Genomic DNA, 25,664 nt, shown 5'->3' with positions numbered 1-25,664 from the left:
TTCAGATGTACACCCCAGTGATTAGACATTACATAATTTATTAAGTTATCATCCCAATAAATCTAGTAGTCATCTGACACCACAGTTATTAGAATATTATTGGCTATATTCCTTATGCTGTACTTTACATCCCCATGACAATTCTGTTATGACCAATTTTTACTTTTTCTTTTTTAAATCCTCACCCAAGAATATGTTTCTCTTATTGATTTCAGAGAGAGAGAAAGGGAGAGAGAGAGAAACATCAATGTGAGAGAGAAACATAGATTAGTTGCCTCCCATACACACCCTGACCAGGGATCAAACCCCCAACATAGGTATGTGCATGACCAGGAATCAAACCTGCAAACTTTTTTTGGTATAGGGGATGAAGCTCCAACCAACAGAGCCACCCCACCAGGGCTTAGTTTGTACTTCTTAATTCCTTCACCTTTTTCACTCATCCTCCAAATTCCCTCCCATCTGGCAACTGTCAAAATGTTCTCTGTATCTATGAGTCTGTTTTTTTCTGCTTGTTCATTTATTTCTTTTTTTAAATTAAATTGTTGACAGATATGTATTTATTACCATTTTATTATTCATGTAACATTTCATGTAATACTGGTTTGATGATGATGAACTCCTTCAGCTTTTTCTTGCCTGGGAAGCTCTATATTTGTCCTTAGATTTTAAATAATAGTGTTGCTGGGTAGAGTAATCTTGGTTGTAGGTTCTTGCTTTTCATCACTTTGAATATTTCTTGTCAATTCCTCTGGCCTGCAAAGTTTCTGTTGAGAAATCCCTGACAGTCTTATGGGAGCGCCCTTGTAGGTAACTAACTGCTTTTCTCTTGCTGCTTTTAAGATTCTCTCTTTGTCTTTAACCTTTGGCATTTTAAGTATGATGTGTCTTGGTGTAGGCCTCCTTGGGCTCATCTTATTTGACACTCTTGTGCTTCCTGGACTTGTACCTTTATTTCCTTCACCAGGTTGGGAAAGTTTTCTGTCATAATTTTTTTCAAATAGGTTTTCAATTTCTTGTTCTGTCTCTTCTCTTTCCATTACCCCCATGATGCGAATGTTGGTACACTTGAAATTGTCCCAGAGGCTCCTTATACTATCCTCATTTTTTTTTTTAATTCTTTTTTTCTTTTTGCTAATTGGGTGTTTTTTCTTCTTTGTATTCCAAATCTCTTATTTGATTCTTGGCTTCATCTACTCTACTGTTGATTCCCTGTAAATCATTCTTAATTTCAGTTGTGTATCCTTCATATCTGACTGGTTCTTTTTTATGGTTTCCATGTTCCTTTTTATGCTGATGAAGTTCTCTCTACTTTTATCTACTCTTCCTCTAAGTTCACTGAGCATCCTTATAACCAGTGTTTTGAACTCTGCATATAGTAAATTGCTTGTCTCCATTTTGTTTAGTTTTTTTCTGGAGTTTTGCTCTGTTCTTTCATTTGGGACATGTTTCTTTGTCTCCTTATTTTTGTATCCTCCCTATGTTTGTTTCTGTATATTAGGTAGAGCTGTGCCACATCTCTGTGTTGATAGAGTGGCCTAATATAGGAAGTGTCTGTAGGGTCCAGTGGCACAGCTTCCCTATTCACCCAACCTGGGCACTCTAGATGTGTATCCCCACCCTGTGTGCACTGTTTACCACTTCCTACTATAGTTGAGCCTTGATTGCTTTTGTCACATCAATGGGAAGGATTTAACCCCAGGCATGTCAGCTGTAAAGACTGGCTGTGACTGCCCTGGAGGATCAGCTGTGCAGGGGTCCACCCCCCATGGAGCAAGACTTACTTCAGTGGGCCTCTGGTGCCTGCTGAGTCCTCCCTTGAGTGTGTCACTTGTGGAGGTATTTGGATGGTGCTTCAATGTGATCTGAAGCTGTCCACTGGGTGTGTTGGCCCTGAGGCCTTCCAGAAGGTGCAAGCCAATGTCGGTCACCACTAGTGTTCTGTCTGGGGCCACCCTGCATGAGCTACAAAGCAATCTACAGATGGCTGCTATTTGTGCTGGGCTTGGAGGTGCCCAGGAGAGGCCAAGCTATGAACCGAGGCTGCCTACTGTTCGTGCCAGGCCTGAGGTCATTTAGCAAGAAGTACAGGGCATTTTGATGCCAAATGCAGCTTGTTTGAGATACAGTAAAACCTTGGTTCTCAAACATCTCCCATCTCAAACAATTTGGTTTTTGACCAAGTTGTTCACAGAAAAAATGTCTCGGTTGTTGAACAAGCTTTGGTTTTCGACCTGAGAGCTCTTTCATGCTGATATATCAGCATGACAAAAAGCATCTCTCATGCCACAAACAAAGGAGAGAATGCACCAGTATGAGTCAGTTTACCTCTGTGAATACTTTTGTCGCTGTCTTTTTGTTTTTGTTGCTGTCAAAATGGATGATTAGCACAATTTTAAAACATAAAGAGGCCATTATGAATGCTAATGTTGCTACTAGTATGAAAGAAACAATGATCACAAGCAATTAAAGAGGTAGAAAAACTTGCTGATTTGAATAAACAAAAAGCAGTTAGCCAGTAACAGCAAGTGAAGAAGCCACATGCTAACCCCCTGAAAGACACCCTTGGAATGAGTACTGAAAGTGATTCATTTAAGGCTAGTAGGGGATGGTTCCATAAATTTAAGAAAAGAAATGTTTATAGACTAGTACATTAGACATGTATATAAGAAAAGCTAAAACAGGGACTCATTTGAGGGGATCTGAAACAAATTGATTCAATTTACATTATTTCTAATGAGAAAAAATGATTTGATTTTCGAACAGATTGCTTCTCGAACAGCCTTCCAGAATGAATTAAGTTCGAGAACCGAGGTTCCACTTAGGAAAGTTTGAAACATGAGTCAAGATAGACCATTTGCATGGAAAAGCCACTGGAAACAGCTTGGGTGGGTCTGCATATTAGTGAGAGTAGGGGGTCTCAGGGAATCACCAGGGCAGGGCAAAGAATGATATCCAGGTAAATGGAGACTTAGATATGGTGCCTGCCTGCCAACTCTGTGGGAGCAGTCAGGAGCTCAGAAAAGGGACAATGGCCTCTGCCAGCACTTATGTTTGAGAGAAAGCTGCCCCTCCAGCTCTCTCCTTGATGCCAGACAGTACAGTTCCTCCTTATATGTCTCTGGTGCTTTTCTAGCTGCTGCCTCATTGCTGGAGCTCAGAGGGAGTGAGTCCGAGTAAGTCTGTGTGTGGGCCCTTTAAGAGGAACTGCCTGTGACTCCAGCAGCCTCCATCTCCCTCAGCCTCAATCCCCACTGGTTTTTACAGCCAGAAATTGTGGATTATTCTATTCCTGATACTTGAACCCCAGGCTGGAGGTCCCGGTGTGGGGCTGTAATCCCTCACTCTGAGATATCCTTCCTGATTTTTATTCACTACTTGTGGGTGTCAGACACTGTTCTGTGTCTGCACACCTCCTGCCAATCTCAGTGAAGCTCTTTATATCCTCAGTTGTAGGACTTCCATTCAGCTAATTTCAGTGGCTTTCAATGATGGCGGTTCTGTAGTTTAGTTCTGTTTTTGATGTGGTTGTGGGAGGATGCAAGTACTGCATTTACCTACACTGCCACCTTGACTGGAATCCAACAACATAAATTTATTTGCCACAGTGTTGGGGACTAGAAATTCAAGATAAGGGTTCCAGCATTGTCTGATTCTGATGAGGACCCTCTTCTGGGTTACAGGCCGCTGACTTCTTGTATCTTCACGTGGCTGAGAGCAGAGAGGAAGCAAGCTCACTTGTGACTCTTATAAGGCCATGAATGAAGGCTCTAGCTTTGTGACCTCATCGATTCTTGGAGCAGTGGGCCATTCTTTTTTTTTCTTTTTAAATCCTCACCTGAGGATATTTTTTCCATTGCTTTTCAGAGAGAGTGGGAGATATAAAGAGAAAAATATCAATGTAAGAGACACATCGATTGGTTGTCCCCTGCACGTGCCCCAACCAGAGCCAGAGATTGAGCCTGCAACCGAGGTACATGCTCTTGGTAGGAATCTAACCTGAGACCCTTCAGTATGAGGGCCAACACTAACCACTGAGCCAAACTAGCCAGGGCAGCAATGGGTCATTCTTAAATGGGGTTTGCAGATTAGACATGTGGACAAAATGGGACCGCATGCTAATCTGACTAGCTCAGGGGAGGTCTGCATGGCAACGTTGCAAACTCAGAGACCTAAAATAACCATAAAAGAAGGTCTGAAATTAAAACTTTTTAATGTTAACATGGAAGTTAGTCATGTTCTAGGCTAGAATCTTCCCTGACAAAAGTCATCTTTACCTTAATTGAGCCTGTCTATTATCTTTTGCATCTATGATAACAAACCTTTGGAATGTCAGGGTAACTTACCTTTTGCCAGACCCCTAATGACACAACCAATACAGCAGAGCAGAGACTATAAATCCTCTCATTGTTATTTTTTTCATGTTAATTGTTGACTATAAACTATCCTGTACCCACCTATGTAAAAGAAGTATATGTCTGTTATTTTAATTTTTTAAAAAATATATCTTTATTGATTTCAGAGAGAGGAAAGGAGAGGGAGAGATAGAAACATCAATGATGAGAGAGTCATTGATCAAGCCCACAACCCGGGCATGTGCCCTGCCTGGGAACTGAACCCTGATCTCCTGGATCCTAGGTCAATGCTCAACCACTGAGCCACGCCCTGCCGGGTTGTTATTTTAATTTTTATCCAATCCCAGAGGTTTTCCAACTTTGCTTTCTTCTACCTCCCAAATCTATCACCAATGAATTTCATGTAACTCATGTCTTCTCTTTTGATTGTAATGTATAAAATAAGGTGCAAAACTGCCATTCTCTGGAGCCTTATCTCAATCCTGAGCAAAATCGAGATTTTGCTTCCTGGCAATTGTTGACAGTTTGGCTCAAATAAACTCACAAAAATTCTTCACAGGTTTGAATGTTTCTTACATTGACAGGTGGTAGTAACATATAATGTCAATTTCCTGACTTCAAGGGTTTTATTGTGGTTGTGTAGGAAAATGTCCTCATTATAGGAAATACTTGTTAAAGTGTTTAGATGTAATGGGGCATCAGGTCAGCAACATAGTGTACTCTCAAATTATTCCAAAAAAAATAGTTTTTTGTAATATATTCACCTTTCTTACTAATTTGAGGTTGCTCAAAATAAACCAAAAAGAAAAGGAAAAGAAAGAACTAAAGGAAGCCAGATCTTAAATTTGAATAAATAAAAAATACTAAATTTTTTTTAAAAAACAGAGGAAGAAATGTTCTTAACTTCTGGACCTAACCTGGAAGTGTTGGGACCTAATGATCAGTCGTGACATGTTCCCCCTTAGGCAAGAGTCAGAGATCATTGTGCTTGCAGCTCTGACTGGGAGAGGGTTTTCTAAGCCTGAGTGCTGGGTGGCTCCCCAATAGGCCCACACACAGCTGTCCACAGGAATGGCCCTTCCCTGAACATTCTAGCAACTCCTGGTAGTTATAGTCCACTATTCACTAACTTAGAGGGAAGATGGGCAAAAAAGATTTCCCTCTGGGAGAGTTCAATGATCTCCTGTCTTTAATCACCTGCCTTTCCAAACAAAAGCTGGAGGGTCTGAGTGAGAGAAACAGACTGACCAGCTGGGAGACCTGATGCTGGGTAGGGAGAGTTTATCTGCTTTAGGCCTACCCCAGACACTCTCCCATCATGTGAAATGGGTATACAACATTTCATTCATCCATTCTTCAGTTGATGGGTATTTGGGTTGCCCCCCGCACCCCGCCTTTTTTGGTATTATGAATAATGCTGCTACAAACATTTGTGTACAAGTGCTTGTATAAGTTTTCAATTCTTTGAGGTATATACCCAGGAGGGAATTGATGGATTATATGGTAATTCTATTTTTAAATTTTGAGGAACTGACAAATTTTTTAGAGCAGGTGCACACATTTTTACATTCCTACCAACAAAGCATTCTCATTTCTCCATATCTTCACTAATACTTATAATAACCATCCTAGTGGGTATGACATGGTAACTCATTAAAGTTTTGATTAGTATTTCACTAATGACTAAGGATATTAAGCATCTTTTTTATGCACTATTGGCTATTTTTATGTAGTATCTTTATCTGGTTTTGGGATTAGGATGATGCTGGCCTCATAAAAAGAGTTTGGGAGTTTTCCCTCCTCTTGAATTTTCTGGAATAGTTTGAATAGAATAGGTGTTAATTCTTCTTTGAATGTTTGGTAGAACTCGCCCGTAAATCCATCTGGTCCAGGACTTTTGTTTGCTGGGAGTTTTTTGATTACTGCTTTGATTTCATTAATTGTTATTGGCCTATTCAGGTTTTCTGCCTCTTCTAGATTCAGCTTTGGAAGGTTGTATGCCTCTAGGAGTTTGTCCATTTCCCCCATGTTGTCCAATTTGTTGGCACATAGTTGCTCATAATATTTTCTTACAATGCTTTGTATTTCTGTTGGGTCAGTTGTTATATCGCCTCTTTCATTTCTGATTTTATTTATTTGGGTCCTCTCTCTTTGTTTCTTAGTGAGCCTGGCTAAAGGTGCATCAATCTTATTTACCTTTTCAAAGAACCAGCTCTTGGTTTCATTGATTTTTTGTATTGTTTCTTTAGTCTCTATGTCATTTATTTCTGCTCTGATTTTTATTATTTCCTTCCTTCTGCTTCCTTGGGGCTTTTCTTGCTGTTCTCATTCTAGTTCTTTTAGTTGTTGTGTTAGATGGTTCATTAGATCTTTTTCTTGTTTCTTGAGATGTGCCTGTAATGCTATGAATTTTCCTCTCAGGACTGCTTTCGCTGTGTCCCATAGGTTTTGGGTTGTTGTCTGTTCATTTTCGTTGCTTTCCATGAAGTGTTTGATTTCTTCCTTGATCTCCTTGGTAACCCATTCATTGTTTAATAACATGCTATTTAGCCTCCATGTGTTTGAATATTTTTGAGGTTTTTTTTATAGTGGTTGATTTCTAGTTTCATGGCATTGTGATCCGAGAAGATGCTTGATATGATTTCAATCTTCTTACATTTGTAGAGACTTGCCTTGTGCCCTAACATGTGGTCTATTTTTGAGAATGTTCCATGTGCACTTGAGAAGAATGTGTATTCTGATGCTTTGGGGTGAAATGTTCTGTAAATGTCAATTAAATCCATTAGGTCTAGTGATTCATTTAAGGTCTGCGTTTCCCTGTTGAGTTTTTGTCTTGATGACCTGTCCAGTGCTGACAGTGGGGTATTAAAGTCTCCCACTATGATTGTGTTGCTGTCAATCTCCCCTTTAAAGTCCCCCAAGAAATTTTTTATATATTTAGGTGCTCCTGTATTGGGTGCATAAATATTCATAAGGGTTATTTCCTCCTGATGGGTTGATCCCTTCAGTAATATGTAGTGACCATCTTTGTCTCTCGTTATGGTCTTTATTTTGAAGTCTGTTTTGTCTGAAATAAGAATTGCTACTCCAGCTTTCCTTTCCTTTCCATTTGCATGGAATATTAAACTCCACCCCTTCACTTTTAGCCTGTGTGAGTCTTTTGCTCTCAGGTGGGTCTCTTGTAGACAGCATATATTTGGGCCTTGTTTTCTTATCCTTTCAGCTACCCTATGTCTTTTGATTGGACCGTTTATTCCGTTTACATTTAAGGTTACTATTGATATCAACTTATTTAATGCCATTTTCCCCCTATATGCTGATGTACCTTTCTCTCACTATTCCTTCTTTTTTCTTAAAGCAGTCCTTTTAACATTTCTTGCAATGCTGGTTTCGTGGAACTGAACTCCTTTAGACTTTTTTTGTCGGGGAAGCTTTTTATTTCACCTTCAAATTTAAATAATAGCCTTGCTGGATAAAGCAGTCTTGGTTGCATGTTCTTGCTTTTCATTACTTGCAGAACTTCATGCCACTCCCTTCTGGCCTGAAGAGTCTCTGTTGAGAAATCAGCTGTCAGCTTTATGGGGGTTCCCTTGTAGGTCACTGCTTGTCTCTCTCTTGCAGCCCTTAATACCTTCTCTTTGTCCTTGCCATTTGCCATTTTAATTACGATATGTCTTGGAGTGAGTCTCTTTGGATCCCTCTTGTTTGGGACCCTCTGTGCTTCCTGAATTGGTGTGGCTTTCTCCTTCGACAGCCTATGGAAGTTTTCTATAATTATTTCCTCCACCAAGTTCTCTATCCCTTGTTCTCTTTCCTCCCCCTCTGGTACTCCTATAATGTGAATGTTGTTTCGTTTAATGTTATCCCAAAGTTCCCTAAGACTGTCCTCATGTTTTTTAAGTGTTTTTTCTTTTTGGTGCTCTGATTGTGTGATTTGTTCTCCTTGTCTTCTAAGTCACTTATTCTATCTTCTGCTTCATTGAGCCTGCTTTTAATTCCTTCCAGTGCATTCTTGATATCAGATACAGCATTCTTTATCTCTGCCTGAGTTTTATTTATGGTATGTATCTCCTTTTTCATATTTTCACTAAGGTCCTCGATCTTATCATCTAGAGTTTTCTTAAGTTCCTTGAACATCTTCATCATCCATACTCTGAACTCCATTTCTGATAGCTTGCTTAACTCCATCTCATCAAAGTCTTTTTCTGGCGATGTTTCCTTGTCTTTAATTTGGGGGTTGTTTCTTTGTCTCCCCATTTTAGTAGGTCTTAGTGTTTGTATCTATATATTAGATATATTTGCTGACCCCCAGCCTTGTGGGATGGGATTTTGTCTTGTGGGTCTAGTGGAGCCTAGAGGTGTGTTTTCCTTATACCTCTGAGCTCTTTGCTCTAGTCATGACCCTCTTGTGGGTGCCCCTTTTGTGGTTTCTTTATGTTCTCCTGTTGTGGTTGGGTCTAGATTGTTGTTGCTCAGTCCTTGGGAGGACCCTTCTCTCAGGTTGGCTAACTGTGTCACAGCCCCCACCTCGACGTGTAAGCTGTTGTACGGGTGCTGGCAAGGCAGAACAATGCACAACTAAAATTCCAGGAAACAGGAGGTATTTTACAAAATATCTTGACAGTAACAATGAAAATAACTCACGTGAAAATAGAACTGGGAGAGTGAAGGGAGAACACAACACACCCACCCCTGCACACACACATACAGAGAGAAAAAAAGAAAAAAGAAAAAAAAAAGGTGCTTAACAAAAACAAAAACAGAAAAGTAACACTTAGAGAGAGAGATGTATATAGTTGTTGATACTGGTGAAAATTTAGAAACTAATAGTGAACTAAAATGTAAAAAGTAGAGAAGCTACTGGGAGGTAATAGAAGCAGAGAAAATATTCTGAAAGAAGGGCCAGCAAAGAATTAAGAGAGAGAATAGAAATAGGACAGTTGAAAATGAGAAAACAAAAATACAATAAAGAGAATAGGAGAAACTAACAATCAGACAGGAAGACAGAAGGGAGCCTAATGAAAGAATGAAAGAAAAGTAGGAAAAGAAAAAAGAAACAGAAGAAAAACGTTATGCCAATGGGTTGAGAGGAGAGAGAGAGATAAAGCCGGGCAGGGAGGGAGTCCAGTAAGAGATTTGGGGGAAACTATAGAGGGAAGCAGTAAACTTGGATATAATGATAAAGTCCCAGTCATTGAGCAGGGATATCAAAAAAGTCTTGATATTGGAAGCAAGGATACAAGAAAACAAAGCAACTATTCAAAACAAAACTGAAAAACAAGCAAAGCAAAACAAAATTCTTTTATAAAAAGGAGAAAAAGAAGAAAAAAAGAAAAAAAAATTAGTTAAAAAAAGTGTATAGAAAAAAAATTATTATAAAATTTAAAAAAGAATAAAAAACAAGTTTTCTCCCCTTTCTTTTCTTCTTAAGGAAAAAAGAGAAAAAATAAATGAGCCCACAAACAAAAATCAAACAAAAAAGTCCCCAAAACCAAAAAACACAAAACCATACAAAAGAAAAAAAAAAAAACAGCAGAAAAAACAACAACAACAAAAAAAACGGTAGTCAATCAGGTGAGTTTTTTTTTTTTTTTTTTTCCTGGGCAACTTATGTTGTCTGAGGGTCACTGCTTTGTGTGCTGATTTCAGTTCTCCTGGGTGGTGTTTGTGTATCACCCCAATGTGAGGCGCCATCTAGTTTTGGCTCTGGTGCCCTTAGGTAGATGATTGATCTGAGTCTCTCCGTGGGCCACCTCCTCTTGTCAGCTATTTTGCAATCTTGTAGTTGCCTGGTCTTACTCCAGAGTCTTCTGTAGAGTCTTTAGGGTGCAGGGTGGCTAGTGTAGCTCAGGGTATCACTCCCCTTAGAGGTGTCGCTGTCAGGCTCTCATTCTGTGGGGGTTAGTCTCTGCTTCACCGCCAGCTCCTCAGTCCCTACCCTGTCCTCTGATTCTAGTCCCCCAGGCTCTGGCCTGCTGCAGCTTCAGATTGATTTCAGCCTGTTGCCTTTTCTCTATGGGCGGTTTCAGTAGCCTGGGCTCAGTGGGTTCGATTAAAAACGCCTTCTGGTGAGCCCTTTGCCTGCCCTGCCCCCAGCAGGGGTTTTCAGCGTTTCCTCCAGTTCCCAAACAACAGTCCCTGAGAGTCTTATTCTTGTAAAGTCCTCCTGTGAGCTGCTCTCCCCTCCCCCTCAGGGCTGTGCCCTGGGGGATGTCTGGGGTGTCAGTGAGCGGGACCCGCCCCTTTCCTGTTAGGGGGGTGCTCCTGAATGCTGGAGAGGCCAGAGGGCTCCGCCCCTCCCTGCTCAGCTCTGGTTGGCTGGTCGCACCAGGCCCGCCCCTCAGACCGTCTCCAGTGCAGCCCCTAACCCCAGCCTCCGCTGGTCTGTGCGCGCAGTGCCAGCCGGGAAGGTGGGAACCGGTTCCGAGATCAAACTTGCAAACGCACAAAACAACACACAGACAGAGAGTCTGCCCTGCAGGGTCCCGCCGCCCTCGCTCGGAGGCACCCAGCAGGAGGGGACCCAAAGTCAGCTCCTCGCAGCTCCCTGCGCTGCTGGTCTCAGCAAAATTGGGGTGGCTTCACGTGCCACCATGGCGCCCCTCAGGGCTGGTCGCAGGTCCCAGCCTCCCGGCACCTGGAGCTCAGGGCGGGGAGGGCTCCTCCCCTCCCCACGCACCTCGCAGAGTCCATGCTTTTGGGGCTCAACACAACGCCCCTCAGGGAGGCAGAGGGTCCCCGTGTGCGGCTGCTCAGCGCAGTCCTCTGGTCCCTTGCCACTTGGGTGCCACAGCCCTTGGGACAGCCTTCCCTATGGTCGGCACCCCGAGCGCCAGACGCTGGTGGCAGCCGGGACTAGAGGCTTTGTTTCCTGGGAAGGTGCTGTCCCCTCCTCCAGGACTCACTGCTCCTCTGGGTCCCTCTGCCCTGTGCGCGGGGCTCTCCTTTCCCTTGTCGCTCCGGGTGTGGGGTCCCCGCGTTTGGATGCCGTCCGCACTCCCGAGGGGAGGGAGCTTTGCAGCCTCCAAGCCTCTGGGCTCAGAGCCCAGCACAGGCTTCAGGGGTTCTCCCCCTTCCTACGCCCCCCTCTCTTACCGGACTCCGTGATGTGTCTTCAATGCTCCCCACTCGCACTCTGTCCACTCAGGTGTGTTTCTCTGGGTTTTTCAAGCTGGTTATGTAGGGTTTTAGGAGGAAATCGAGTCCGTGGCTGGGAGCGGGGTCGCCATCTTCCGAGCCTCTGGCTATTTGTATGGAAATAGAAATGTTCTTTGGAAAAATGTTCAAATACTTTGACCATTTTAAAATTGAGCTAATAGTGTTTTTATTATTGAATTGTAACAAGTTCTTTGTATATTCTGGATACTAGACCTTTAGCAGATATATGATTTGCAAATATGTTTCCCCATTCTGTGGGTTAAATTTTCTATTTTTTTAAAATATGTTATTGATTTCAGAGAGAGGGAGAGGGAGATAGAAACATCAATAATGAGTCATTGATCGGCTGCCTCCTACACACCCCCTACTGGGAATTGAGCCTAAAACCCCGGGTATATGCCCTGATGGAACTGTGACCTCCTGGTGGTTGATGTTCAACCACTGAGCCACACCAGCCAGGCTATGGGTTAACTTTTCAGTTTCTTTACAGTGTCCTTTGTCACACAAAAGTTTTAAATTTTGATAAAATCCAATTTATCTATTCTTTCTTTGGTTGCTTATGCTTTTGGTGTCCTATCTAAAAAATTGTTACCTAATTCAAGGTCATAAAGATTTACTCCTATGTTTTCTTCTTAGAGTTTGATACTTTTAGTTCTTATATTTAAGTCTTTTTGAGTTAATTTTGAGTTAATTTTGTAAAATGGTGTGAAGTTGGGGTCCAAATCCATTCTTTTGCGTATGGATATCCAGCTGTCCTAACATTTGTTGAGAAAACTATTATTTCCCCATTGAATGATCTTGGCACCCTTGTCAAAAGTTAACTGACCATAAAATGTAAGAGTTGATTTCTGAACTCTCAAGTCTATTCCATTGATCTATGTCTATCTTTATGCCAGCAGCATACTGTCTTAATTACTGTTGCTTTCTAGTAACATTTAAAATAAGAAAGTATGAGCCCTCCAACTTTGTTCTTTTTCAAGGTTGTTTATTCTGAATCCATATAAATTTGAAGATCAGCTTTTTTATTTCTGAAGAAAAAGCTGTTGAAATTTTGATAGTTGTATTGAATCTGCATATTGCTTTGGGAAGTATTGCCATATTAAAAATATTAAGTCTTCTATGAATATAGGATGCCTTTCCTTTTTCTTTTTTTCTTTTTAGGTATTCTTTACTTTCTTCTATCAATGTTTTGTAGTTTTCAGAGTACAGGTTAAATTTATGCCTAAGTATATTATCACTTTTATGCTTTTGTAAATAAAATTGTTTTCTTAATTTCATTTTGTAATTAATTTTCAAATCACAGGCATTCTCTCACTTCAAAATATACACACATTTTTTGAATGTGCAAAGGTCTCTCTATGTAAAACTGCATATCTATTGAACTATATTTATTATCGTGTTCAATTTCTCAGTTTTCACTTGCCTTTTTATCTAATAGATTGGCCATTCTGAGCAAGATACATTAAAATCTCCTATCATAACTGGCACCATGTTGATAGTCTTTGAAGCTGGGAATCAATAGTGACACTATTCTTTCCTCTTTTATATATATTTGGAAATTTCCATAAAGTGTTTATTTCTTAAATAGTCAACTACAATCACATTTTTACCACATCCTCTTTGTGTTTCTAATCATTTTGCTTTATATGTTCAGCTACTATGTTGTTTGGTGGATACAAATTTATGATACCAGTTACATCTTTTTTTCATAAAGCTTGCCTTTCAATTTTGTTTTGCATTTTTAACTTAAATGCTATTTTATCTAAGGTTAATATTGCCACATCTGCTTTTTCCTCCTGGTATTTTCCTGGATCACTTTCCTTATTCTTTTATGTTCATTCTATCCTTATAGCTTTTTATAAATAACATATAGGTTATAATTTCTGTCTTTTAATATAATAGGGCATTCGACCTCTTCGCATTTAATGTAACAAAGATTATAGAATACTTGATTTTAATCCTTTCATATTACTTTACTATTTATGCTATATTGCTGTTTCCTATCTTTCTTTTCCTTGAGTTTGCTGGTGTGATCACGTTCTCCTTCCTCATCTTCCCTTTCCTTCTTATTAATTTGAAGATTTGCAGGTAAGTTGCTTTCCAACTGGAAAGAGGGAAGCAAAGGGGCCATTCAGGGACCCAGGCCCTGACTCTGAGCCTTGCTTCAGCTCCAAAGATAAGGCCTTGATGGCTCTGAATTTGGCTCAAGAACCAGCATATTTTATACTAATTCCTGAAACAGAAATATTAGCATTTCTTTGTGGAAATTTTATTGTTCACATGTAATGTCTTCTGGATCTAACTTTCAAGTACTTTTTATATGTTCCTTCAATATTTTCATAGGCTTATAATTTTGTTCTATGTTTTGATATTTTTCTTTTGCCGAATCTTGTGGGCCACTAATGCAGATCTCAACCTTTCTCTGCTTCAATTCATCAACTTAAATTTTAAATGCAAAAAGCATGTTTCTTATTTCTGCAAAATATTCTTAGGCTGTAATTGAGTCTCTTCGATTTTATTTTTTATTTATTGATTTTAGAGAGAGAGAGAGGGAGGTGGGGGTGAGAGAGAGAGATTTGTTGTTCCACCCATCCATGCTCTTATTGGTTGATTCTTATATGTGCCCTGACTGGGGATCAAACCTGCAACCTTAGTGCATTGGGACGAAGCTCCAACCAACTGAACTACCCAGCCAACACCCGATTTTATTTTTTATTACTTTTTGGTTCAAGTAGCTGAATGTCTCCATTGATTCTTGCTTTTCTGCTGGCCAGATACCGTCAGGTGGGCTATTACTTTCCTCTGCTCTCTCTCATGGCTCTAAGGAGATACTTTTGCAGTCCTATGAGTAGTGAAAAGTCCAGCACTGGATGCCCTTTGTTAGGTGCTATGGCAGCTGGCAGGTGGCAAGGGTGCAAAGGCCAGGGAAGCTCTTCTGACCCTGCTGTCCTCAGCTGCAAAACTAGCCCTCTGCAGACAGAAGGTTAGAGGGCCACTGCTGGGGAGAGATGTGGTGGGTACATGGGTTTTCTCCAGCCCAGCTCTCTCCAGATACTGAGTTCTAGTCATTACCTGGGGCTCCCTAGTGCTTGTCTCACTTCCATCCTGCCCAGGGAACCATGGTCCTGAACTTTACACCCCCTTCACCTGCCTGTTGGCCTCAGCTTCTGCTGCATCAGGAAAAGGAGTTGGTAGTTGAAAAGGGGTTAAGAAAGTAAGTCTACCACCATAGCATGGTTGCTAGTACAAGCAACCATGACAACTTCCATGAAAGGACTTATTCTTTGGCTGCAGAAAGAAGAGGGAAATATTCGAAACAGTACTTATTGTTGGTGCCTGTGGAACCTGAATCTATAGGCAGGCAAATATTATTTATCACATACTTAAAGTAGTTATTTCAGGCCTAGTGCTAGGTTCTTCAGATATTTTATCTCTTTTAGTCCTCACAACAATGCTATAGTTGTTGTTCATTGAGAGATATTAAGTAACTTACTCAGGGTCACTTCGGGCAGCTATTAGGGGGACTAGAATGATTCAGTATCTTCAGAGTGTCTGCAGTTCACCCTTGAGCCAGGGACAGAAGCACAGCCTTGCTGACAAACTAGGTTCAACAACTTTAGTTCCTGCAGCCTGCACGCACGTGCATGCACACGCACACGTACACACATTAGTTGTCATGACAACATGACAAAATGATGCCACCCTAGTCTGGGGAACAAAACTTCATGTTCTAAAAGAGTGTAAAACTCACCCCAACATTTGAATGCGTTACAAAGAATTTGCCAAAACTTACACCACCAGAGGGAGACAAAGAGCTCTAGCCAAGAACAGTGGGAAATGTTTGTTTTCCAAATCCAAGCTTCCTCTCAGTGTCTCTGCCTTTTCCACATCTCCTGGGCTGATGCTCCCACTTCCAGGGCCCTTTGGACTGTCTCCTTCCAACAAGAGCTCAAGATTTGTGACCTGACTCCTTCAGGAGAACAGAAAGTTGGCTTGCTGGTTTGGTGAAAAAGCAATAGAATTCCAAATTGTTTGAGTGTTCTTAGAAAATCAGTTTGCACAATTAAACCCAAAGGAGTCTCGAATAGAGAAATTTTAGACACTGAGATCAAGATAATATTCAGAAGGTGTTTTTGATCTGAGATTTTTCCAGACCCCTCAATTCACAGTGGTAGAGAAGCCTGCAACCTTGCTTCCATTTTGGAGAACACATTTTTGGTTTCCCAAACAATTTCAGCCTGGTGTCAGAGAAGAAGATGCCCTCAGTCCTCTTCCTTCTAGAAACACAGGTAGCATTTGTTGTGTCTCACATACCCTATTCTTCTAGAGATCCTTTCACTTGGCTCACAAAGGGAACATCTAGAACATTTATACTCTAACCTGGAGAACTGAGGTGTCTCCTTGGGTATTTCTGCTGCACATGAAAGAAAAAGCTATTTCATTTAAGCCAATAACATAACTATGGACTGGATTCAAAAGGAAATTTTCTCTTAAAAAAACTACTCCTTTGCCCTGGCCAGGTGCTCAGCTGGTTGGAGCAAAGTCCTGTACACCAAAAGGTTGCAAATTCGATCCCAGATGCAGGTTCATTCCCTGGTCAGGCGCATATGGGAGGCAACCGAGCAATGTTTCTCTTCCATCTATTCTCTCTCTATCTCTCCCCCCACCCCTTTCCTCTCTCTCTAAAATCACTACGCATATCCTCGGGAGAAGATTAAAAAAAAACTCCTCCTTTGCCTATAGTTATTTGACGTAAGTCGTGAGCCTTTTCAGCACTGAACACTTGAACAATTGGTCTAATAAACAACATTTCCCAGTTAGAGAGCGAAAGAGTGCTTACTGTTGTAGAAAATAGTTTGGAAACCATATTAAATTAAGAATGCTTAGCTTGCAGGAAATAAGTTGTGAAAAATTACCATGCAGCAGGAAGTTGCATGTGTTCTCTGCTGCTCCAGAGAACCAACCTGGAACCAATAGGCGGTCTTGGGCATGAGGCATAAGGAAAACTAGATAGGGAAGCGGTCTGTGGAGAAGCGGTGGAAAAAATGACATACCTAGAGTCTGGCTCCAGCAAGGACTCCATGCTATCTCAAAGCCCAGTGTCAGAGAAGGAACATGGTAAATTCAGTACCAGCTGCGCAGTCACTGAAACCAGGTGCTCCAACACAATAGATTGAACAACAGCAAGGGATTCTAGGCAACAGGTCCAAGGTCCTTCCTCAAAGGGCCATAACACTAATCACAGGGAGTATGGGGTGTTACAGGGCAGTAAGGAGCTAGGAAAATTCCAGGGCAAGTGGAATAAGGAAACTGAGACAGGAAAGTTAAAACAAGGCCAAACAGTGTGGGCAATTTGCAGCCAGCTTGTAAATAATAAGCCATTATCTTCCCCAGTCAAGGACACTTGAGAGCAAAAGGTTAAAAACCTCCCTAACAAGAGAATGCAGGAACGGAGAGGGGAAAGGGGAAAGGAAAAAAGGGCAGTTTTACTCCCTAAGCAGAGAAGCCAGCAGTCTCAAGGCTTGGTAAGATAAACTTGCCAGGTGCTTCTCATGAATTTTGGGAAGGCCACAACAAAGTAAAAAGGGATCTTGAGAATTAACCTGTACCAAAATACTCAGCAGAGGAATTTTGAACCCAATAGACAGGAGGGTATATAATGCCTCAGACCTCCATCCAACTCACTCTTCAGATTAGCTGAGAGCCCGTCTGTGCTTCATAAGCCAGATGTATAGATTTGCTTGCCTTGCTTTTTAAATAAAGGTGCTTGCTTTAATTGTAATAAAATTGGTTTTCACAACACAATCTAGATCTCTCGTATAAATTCATTTATATGAGAAGGATGGAAGTTGGGGACAACCCTCTCCCACTGCCTCAGGGGGCTATACAGTAACACCTCTCTGGGGTCTCTAGGCTGCGCCTCTAACAGGGGTGGGACACAACAGGTCAAAGTCCCTCATAACCACTTGAGTTCTGAACCTAAAGCAATGTTTGGGTGAAGCTGGGTAACTGCACAGATAGTAAGGGAAGAGACCTGTGGTTAAAACCCAGCCCAATGCACTCAACCAGGGATGAGAAGGAAGGGGGGTCTAGGAAGAAGCACAAGGAGCATTATGGTTTAGGATCACTTCCTGGGGCCCACGATGCAGGACCACGGTGTGCTGGAAGTGCACGTGGGCCTGGGGAATGGAACGCAGTATGTGGTGAGGGAAGATTAGGGAAGCTGGGGGAGAGACAGCAAAGCAGGGCCTTACTGGAAGGCCCTCTGAGGAGATGGTGACGACTTAGATATTATTAAAGTTCATTCAGAGACCAGTTTTTCAGGCTCTGAGAAGGGGATCTTTCAGTGTGACAATTTTAAGTATTTGCCTTTTAAGGCCCAATCCAACTCTAATGCATTGATCCTACAGGGGCTGGTAAGACACAAAGCCTGGAAACTATATACACACAACTGTCTGCCATTCTTCTTGTTTGGAACTGGAGTATTTCAGAAACAAGTTTCCTTGACAATCCTGTTAGAATGTTGTCAGGCCAGTGTGACTTCCAGCCCAGTAATCTCGTATCTTTCTAAACTGGGGTCCTTTGACCTCCCTTGTGGGTGTAGCCCCACTTTGGCCTCTAGACCCAATCTGTGCAATAGGAGAAGTTTATAGTCTAGCACTGCTAACTCAGGCTTGTCTGGTGTGCGAATTCTAATGAGTGAATGTCCTCCTGTTTCTGAGGTTCTCAGGCTCCACTGGGGTTAACTGAGGATTTGCTTCTCATACTTGGATCTCTGTTCCCTAAGCCCTGGGCCTTGGCTTGCACATTCCAAACTCAGTAGCTGGCCCCTGACATCTGCTGACTCCTTTCCTGATGGTAGCTCTTGCTTGTCCATGCTGCCGAGTGCCACTTGCCACCAATAATCCTGGTATGCTTATCTACAGCCTACTCCTTGATATGTATCTGCTGTTCTGTTGGACTACTGTCACTGTCTCTGGGGCAACCCATCTGCCAGATCTGAGTATGTTCTGAAAGTAGAGCTAACATATGAGATGTGAGAGAAAGAGATGAGTAAAGAAAAACTCCAAGGTTTTTGGCCTGAGAAACTGGAAGGAAGGAATTGCCATCAACTGAAATGGTCAAGGTTGTAAGTGGAACACGTACGGTGTTGGTAGGGGAAGATTAGGAGTTCAGTTTTGGATATGCTAAGTTAGAGGTGTCCATTAACCATCCAAATATGGAGATTGATGGTTATTGGACACTTCTGGAATGTGGGAGAGAGGCGTGGACTGGATATTATTATTTTGGATGTTGTTGAGACATAAATAGCATTGAAGCCATTGCACTAGATGAAGTCACCAAAAGGTTAATGAAAAGAGAAAAAAGAAAAGTTCAAGGACTGAAACAAGAGACTCCTACATTAAGAGACTGGGAACAAAAGGAAGAACCAGCAAACAAGACTGCTTACTGGAAAACTACTTGCTTTTTTCAGCAAATAATTAGCAGCTATGGCCACAGCCACATGCTAGGATCTAACCAGAGTTTTTCCTCTTTGAGTTTCTTTATAGTGTGTGCCTCACTTTATATGCAGAGAGGATGCTACACACTCGCTATTAACAGAGGTCTTTTTGAACAGTTTTTACTGCAGGCTTGGGTTTGCTCCAAATCTCCCTCATTTACTCCTTGTAGGAGTGGGCTTGGTGTGCATTTGCAGAAGCAGAGCAGAGTCTGACTGGTGAGCAGTGAAGGTTACAGGCACACATCAGACTGAATATACTACTGTAGTTAGTGGGTTATTAATAAAGAAAAGACAACAAAGGGAAATCAAATATTGTTGAGCATATTCAGCTGGGAAGCAGAAGTCTGTTTGCTTCATTAGGAGGCTACAGTTTCACACTCCCCCCAAGAAATCACCAGTCCTTTCCACCCCTACCCCCCAGATCACTGGGGGAAGGGATAGAACAAAGGGGAGGTAAGCACATGTGACCTGAAGTCAAAACAGCACAGTGGGAAGTGCTGGACTACAGAAACATGTCAGTCAAACCTGGGAAAAAGATCATTGGCTAAGGGGGGTGAAGCCAATGCAAGTCTGTGAAAGTTTTGAAAGCTGATTGGTTATTTTGAAAAAGCTCTGGGTTCCTCCCAAGCCTGAGAATACTTAATTCCAGGAGAACAAAGATCAAGCATGTGCCCCCCCCACCCTCCCCTCAGTGACCTGTACTCACCATTTGTTCGTGTTCTCTCCCACTCAGGAGCATGTGACCATGTGGGTCTAGTGGCCACCTGGAGCCTGTGTGGGCTCCCAAAGACTGTGAATCAGAAACTCTGGGCACTGGCCTTTGCCTTGGCCTTGTTGAAGAAATGGTTGTACACTTCCATGGGGGGGTGGGGCATTGGAAGCCAGGAGGTGGGTGGGTCCTTGGAATTCTTTCCTCAGGATCCTGTGGAGGAGCCTTTTTCCACCCACAGCAAATGCAAAGTCAAACAATCTTCTCTCTCCAAATACACTAACCAATCATACTTGTGGGTGGGAGTTTGGCTTTTTATTCATATATATATATATACATATTCATCTGGTAAGTGGTGATTCTTTGGTAACTATTTTCTCTATGTCTTGTTAAGGAAAAACCAGATCTCGTGTTTAGCTGGCTTTTATACCAACGTGTAATCTCCTAATTAAAATATAAAGTATTTAAAATATAAAAGCCCACAAAAAGTTTAAGCAATCCCATTTAAAAACTTTATTAAGGGAAATGTATTAGTTTTCTAGGACTGCAATTACAAAGTACCATAAATTCGGTGGCTTAAAACAACACAATTTATTCTCTTGCAGATCTGCAGGCTAGAAGTAGAAAACCAAGGTGTTGGCAGGGCTGCACTCTCCTGAGAGCTCTTGATGAGGATCCTTTCTCATCTCTTCAGTTTCCAGTGGTTATAGGAAAGCCCTGGCATTCCGAGTTGTTGCTGTGCCACTCCAATCTCTACTCTGTCTTCACATAGCCTTCTCTCCCATGTGTCTCTGCCCAAATTTTCCTTTTCTTATAAGGAAATCCACTATGACCTTGATTATATCTGCAAAAAACCTATTTCCAAATAATGTCACACTTATAGGTTCTGAATGGACATGAATTTTGGGGGGAGGCACTATCTAACCCAATGCGATAATTAACTTCTCTGTGAATAGGGTGGCCCCAACCAGGGTCAAGCACATGTACAATCAATATGTAGCTAAATACAAGGTATTAGATGATTCCCATAAAAATGAACATTGCAAAACAAAGAAGTTAACAGAGTAAACACTTAAGGCAGAAAAGGACTTACCCTAATTGAGTTCACATCACACTTCACTGTATTTGTGTATTTTCAGAAACCACAGCACTCTAACACTGTGCTCCACTGTGTCTCATGAGATTCTTCAGTTGACCACATAATTGCTCTTTTATCAGTCATCCCTGGAGGGTTTGATGGTGTAGCAGGGACAAAAATTAATTACTTGGTGGTTTGGTCCTTACCTTCCTTAATCTCTGCATCCCAGATTGTTGCTTCAAGGATTTTCAATTGGTCTCAGAGCTTTCAGGTCTAATCAGATTGGATTTAGGTTACTGGGTATGCAGTGAGCCTGACTGACTTTTCTAAAACTAAGGTCGTTACTAGACCTAACTGGGGCCAATTAGTCAGTATTTGCCAGCCAAATGACAACGCCCAGAGGACTTCATGAGAAAGAATACACTTTATTGTCAGCTGGCAGGCAAGGAAATGGGGGTGAGGGGATGGAAAGGCTACCTCCCCAAAGCATTGTGTCCCTGAACAAAGGATCAGATTTGTCTTTATTCAGGGAAATCATGCATAAACAACAAGGTGAGCTTCGTCATCGCATGTACAGGTGGGGGCATATTTGTGCCTGCGCTGTTAGAAAACATGGCTATACATGGTGGGAAAACTCTGCCCCTGGGAGATATTATTATAATGAAGGTACAGTGAGAAAAGTTCATCGGGAGGTCAGTATAGGGTCCTTCAGGCCACTTTGGTAAGCCCGGGCTGTTTGAGCCAGATCAGCCCCCTGGTCCTGCAAATTTCATCCTAGGCTTGTTCTTGAAAAGACAGCTCTGGCAGTCATCAATGTCAGGGATGGTGTAGGTATGAAAGGAGGTTTAACTAGCCCTTCTGTTAAAGTCTTAGCAAATTATAGGATGTGGTTACACAAATCTCATAACATCTAGAGTGATCTAAGTGCATGTACAGGTTAATCTAAGCAAAGTTATGAATTCTAAATAAAAGTCTCTGCTAGGCTACTTGCAGGGCTGTATATTTAAGTTAGGTTACAAAGCTGACCTTCTGAACATGCAGCTTCCTAAGGAACGCAAACTGAAGCCCTCTGTTTAGACACAGGTCAATGCCTGTGAGAAGACAGCAGCGAAGTGGAGTGTTAGGCTATGGTCACCTCATCCTTACTCTGAGTGCCTCTCTTCCTTGTATTGTGGAGCAGTGGAGAGGGTGGCCCCTACCAGGGTCAAGCTCATAGTTGACAAGTAGAGAGAACATGCAGTTTCCGGATTTCTTATACTTCGTAGTTCTATTCCATATTCCACTTACCAAGTGGCTGGAGGTCCTTATCTTTCTTTGCTGTCAATGCTTAGAGATGGTTATTTTAAAATGTATAATATTGCCCTAGCCAGTTTGGCTCAGTGGTTAGAGCGTCTGCCTATGGACTGAAGGGTCATAGGTTTGATTCCGGCCTAGGGCATGTACCGGGTTGCAGGCTTGATCCCCGGCCCTGGTTGGAGCACATGTGAGAGCCAACCAATGGATGTGTCTCTCTCACATCGATGTTTCTCTCTCTCTCTCTTCACTCTCTCTGAAAAGCAATGGAAAAAATATCCTCAGGTAAGGATTAAAAAATAAATAAAAATAATAAAATGTATAATCTAAATAAGGAACCTCAGATATTTATTTCATAGCATAGCATTGATTTGAATTTAGTCTCTTTAGCTGTATATAAGCTAAAATGATAAAACAGCTTTTTTGTTTTTTTCTAGTTAGCATTCAACTTTTCCTTTAACGTCAGAGTACTTCTGTTGTATCACTGACCTCCTTGAGGCAGATGTTATGCTAAACAACTTATGCTAAACCAGTTTATTTCTGCTAAAAGTAGTTCTTTTCTTACCACATCTGCCTTTCTTCCCTAGAAGACAGGTTAAACCAACCCACTATAAGGAGTTGAGGCTCTCAGCATAGGATTGCGTGCTATGCTAGTAGGAGTTCCATGAGCTAGCTGATACCTAAACAAAGCTGGTTATAAATCACAGGAAATTTACATCTTTTCCCTGCAACACCAAAGCTCTGTCAAGAAAAATATGAATCTGGCCAGACAGTAATAAATTAGCAACCCACTAACTTTACCCCTTCCCCAGGGGTGCTAACTTCAACACTGGCTGCAATTCTCAATTACTACAACTATAAGTAGTAAGCTACTAACAATAAGGAAAGAGGAAACAATAATAAAGAAACAAAATCTTTAAAAACCCTTCCTTTCTTATTCAAGTTCTTTTCTACAAATTGATTCCTGAAGGTTCCCTCCTTTTGCTGAAAAATGGTATTATTAAACTTGTCAGGAAAATGCAAACCACTGAGGTATTTCTCCCTCAAGGGCAGTGCTTAACCAGCAGTTGACAAAGATTTGTGAATATAAGAGATAATGAGATGACAGGTTTCCTTTTGGCTCAATTACCCAACTTCTATAAATGTTTCCTTGTTTCAAGGTAGGGAGGACAAAGACATCAACTCAAGTCCTAGGAAGACAAATGCTAGAACTTTTTTTTTTTTAATGTATTTATTTTTTAATCCTCTCCCATTGCTTTTCAGAGAGAGTGGGGGAGAGAGAGAGACATCGATGTAAGAGAAACACATTGATTGGTTGCCTCCTGCACTTGGGGCCGAGGATCAAGCCTGCAAAAACAAAGGTACGTGTCCTTGACTGGAATCAAACCCGAGATCCTTCAGTCCACAGGCCAATGCTCTAACCATTGAGCAAAACCAGCTAGAGAAAATCCTATTACTTTTATAAACAAACACTCTCAACCCTTTCATTCCTGTGTTTATGACTTAAAAAATGTATGTAATATATTCATGTGGTAAATGTTGGTTACTGTCTACTCACTTAACCTGGACATTAATCCATCACCTAGTCAGAGAAATGAGGCAGATTAAAAAGCCTCTGTGGCCCTGGCTTGTGTGGCTCAGTAGCTAGAGCACTGGCACATCAATGTTTCTCTCTCTCCCCCCATCCACCCTCCCTCCCTTCTACTCTCTAAAAAAAGTCTCCATGGTTTCTAAGATTCAGGGTCAGAGCTTCCATGCAGTAGAGATCAACCTGCCTGCTCCACTCATCTCAAAAGCGCATCAAATGCAAGGTTTCTATAACCAAGACCATGTGTGCCTTCTCCATTCTCCTTCTCCATGTGTGCCTCCTCCTGTTCGAGGGCACCTCGCTCACCGAGTGGCATTAGTTGTGAAAGCCAAAAACATAGGTGTAATCTTTGATTCATCCTTTTCCTTACTCACCCAATCCATTATTAAACTGTGCCAATTTTATCTACTTTATCCCTCTAGAGATTGCCACTGCCACTCACATAAACTGCTTATATTCTACCGAGGTCTAACCCCACATATCCATCATTTGCCTCTAGAGTCCATTCTTCACCCTAATTCAGATTATCCATTTCCCACTAAACTTTGTAAATATTATTATGAAATAGTTCACAAACATCAAAAGAAAAATATTCACTCATCACCCAAGTTAAGAAAACTTAGCAATATTTTTTTTATGCAAATATAACTCTCCTGCTTAAAATCCATATAATCCAATCATACAGGTCTTTTGACTCTTAGGTTCTGGCTGCTGCTTGTTACCTCAGGATCTTTGCTGTAAACTCCTGTTAGAATATGCTCTCCTGGAACCTAAGGGGCAGTTGCAGGAAGGGAAACTGAGGCTGAAAATTCCCTGGGATTAAGTGCTCAGGTCCAGCCCTAGAGGTGAACTCTCATGTGGGAAAAAAGAGTCATGACAGGATTCTAAGATGGCAGCAGACTGAGTGGAAGCTACACTGACACTCTCCCAGGATCAAACTGGAATTACAACTAAAATATAGAAAAACCACCCTGAATAATAAACTGCGTAAGAAGACTGGCTGGAGAGCACCCTCATAACCAAGGACAAAAAGTGGAGACGGTATAGAGCTGGTAGAAAGTGTGGAGGTGCAAGAGGGCTGGCTGGGCTCCCACAGGCAGCGGCTGAAGGTCGGGAGGGGTATCTCAGCTGTGGGGGGCTCCCACTGAGGACTCGGGGGTCTAAAACCCAAGCTGGGCTCCCCAGCCCAGAGCACCAGAACTGAGAAACCTGACTGTGAAAAGCACGTAACACCTGGCTGTGAAAAGCAACCAGGTTCCAGTCTGCCAGGGAGAAGCAGCTGGAAATGCAAGCACACTCTTAAAGGACCAATGCACAGTTTTGTATGCAGCCACTCACCTTCGACTCCATTAGAGGGAGGGCAGAGTGGACTGGAGCTGTGTGAGGAGAGTCCACAGGTGCTGGCAGGGGGATAGAGGTCGGAGGGCAGCTATCTGGATTCCTGTGCGTCATTCCTCCACGCAGAGGACATCTATCTCAGGCAGACCTTTACAGTCCCAGCAGCTTTTGGTGGAGGGGGTGGCAACTGCACCACTGATTGAAAACCTCTCGCCCCACCCTGTGGAGTTTCTACAGCCTGAGGCTTGTTAAGAGAATGAATAACAATCTGCCTCTGGGTGCTCTGAATCTTTGCGTGATGTGCTTCTGGACCCAGGGCTTGGAAAAGCAGACCTTGGTGCACATCTTGGTCCTTTCCAAACGCACACAGTGCCAGAAGAGGGAACCACAAACTATGAAGTGCAGAAAGCTTCAAACAGGGTACCCAAGGTCAGTCAAAAATAGCAACTGACACTGGCCTGCACCAGTGACCTTCCAAAAGACTGGGAGTCCTAGCAGGTCTACCTAATACATAGAAACAAATCCAAACAGGTAGCCAAAATGGGAGACAAAAAAACAAGCCCCAAGTGAAAGAACAAAATAATTCTCCAGAAGAGCTAAATGAAATGGAGATAAGCAATCTATCAGATACAGAGTGCAGAAAA

The sequence above is a fragment of the Miniopterus schreibersii genome (genome assembly GCF_964146895.1).
Source record: "Miniopterus schreibersii genome assembly, chromosome: 1".
NCBI lineage: Eukaryota > Metazoa > Chordata > Mammalia > Chiroptera > Miniopteridae > Miniopterus > Miniopterus schreibersii.
This window is presented reverse-complemented; position numbering follows the sequence as displayed.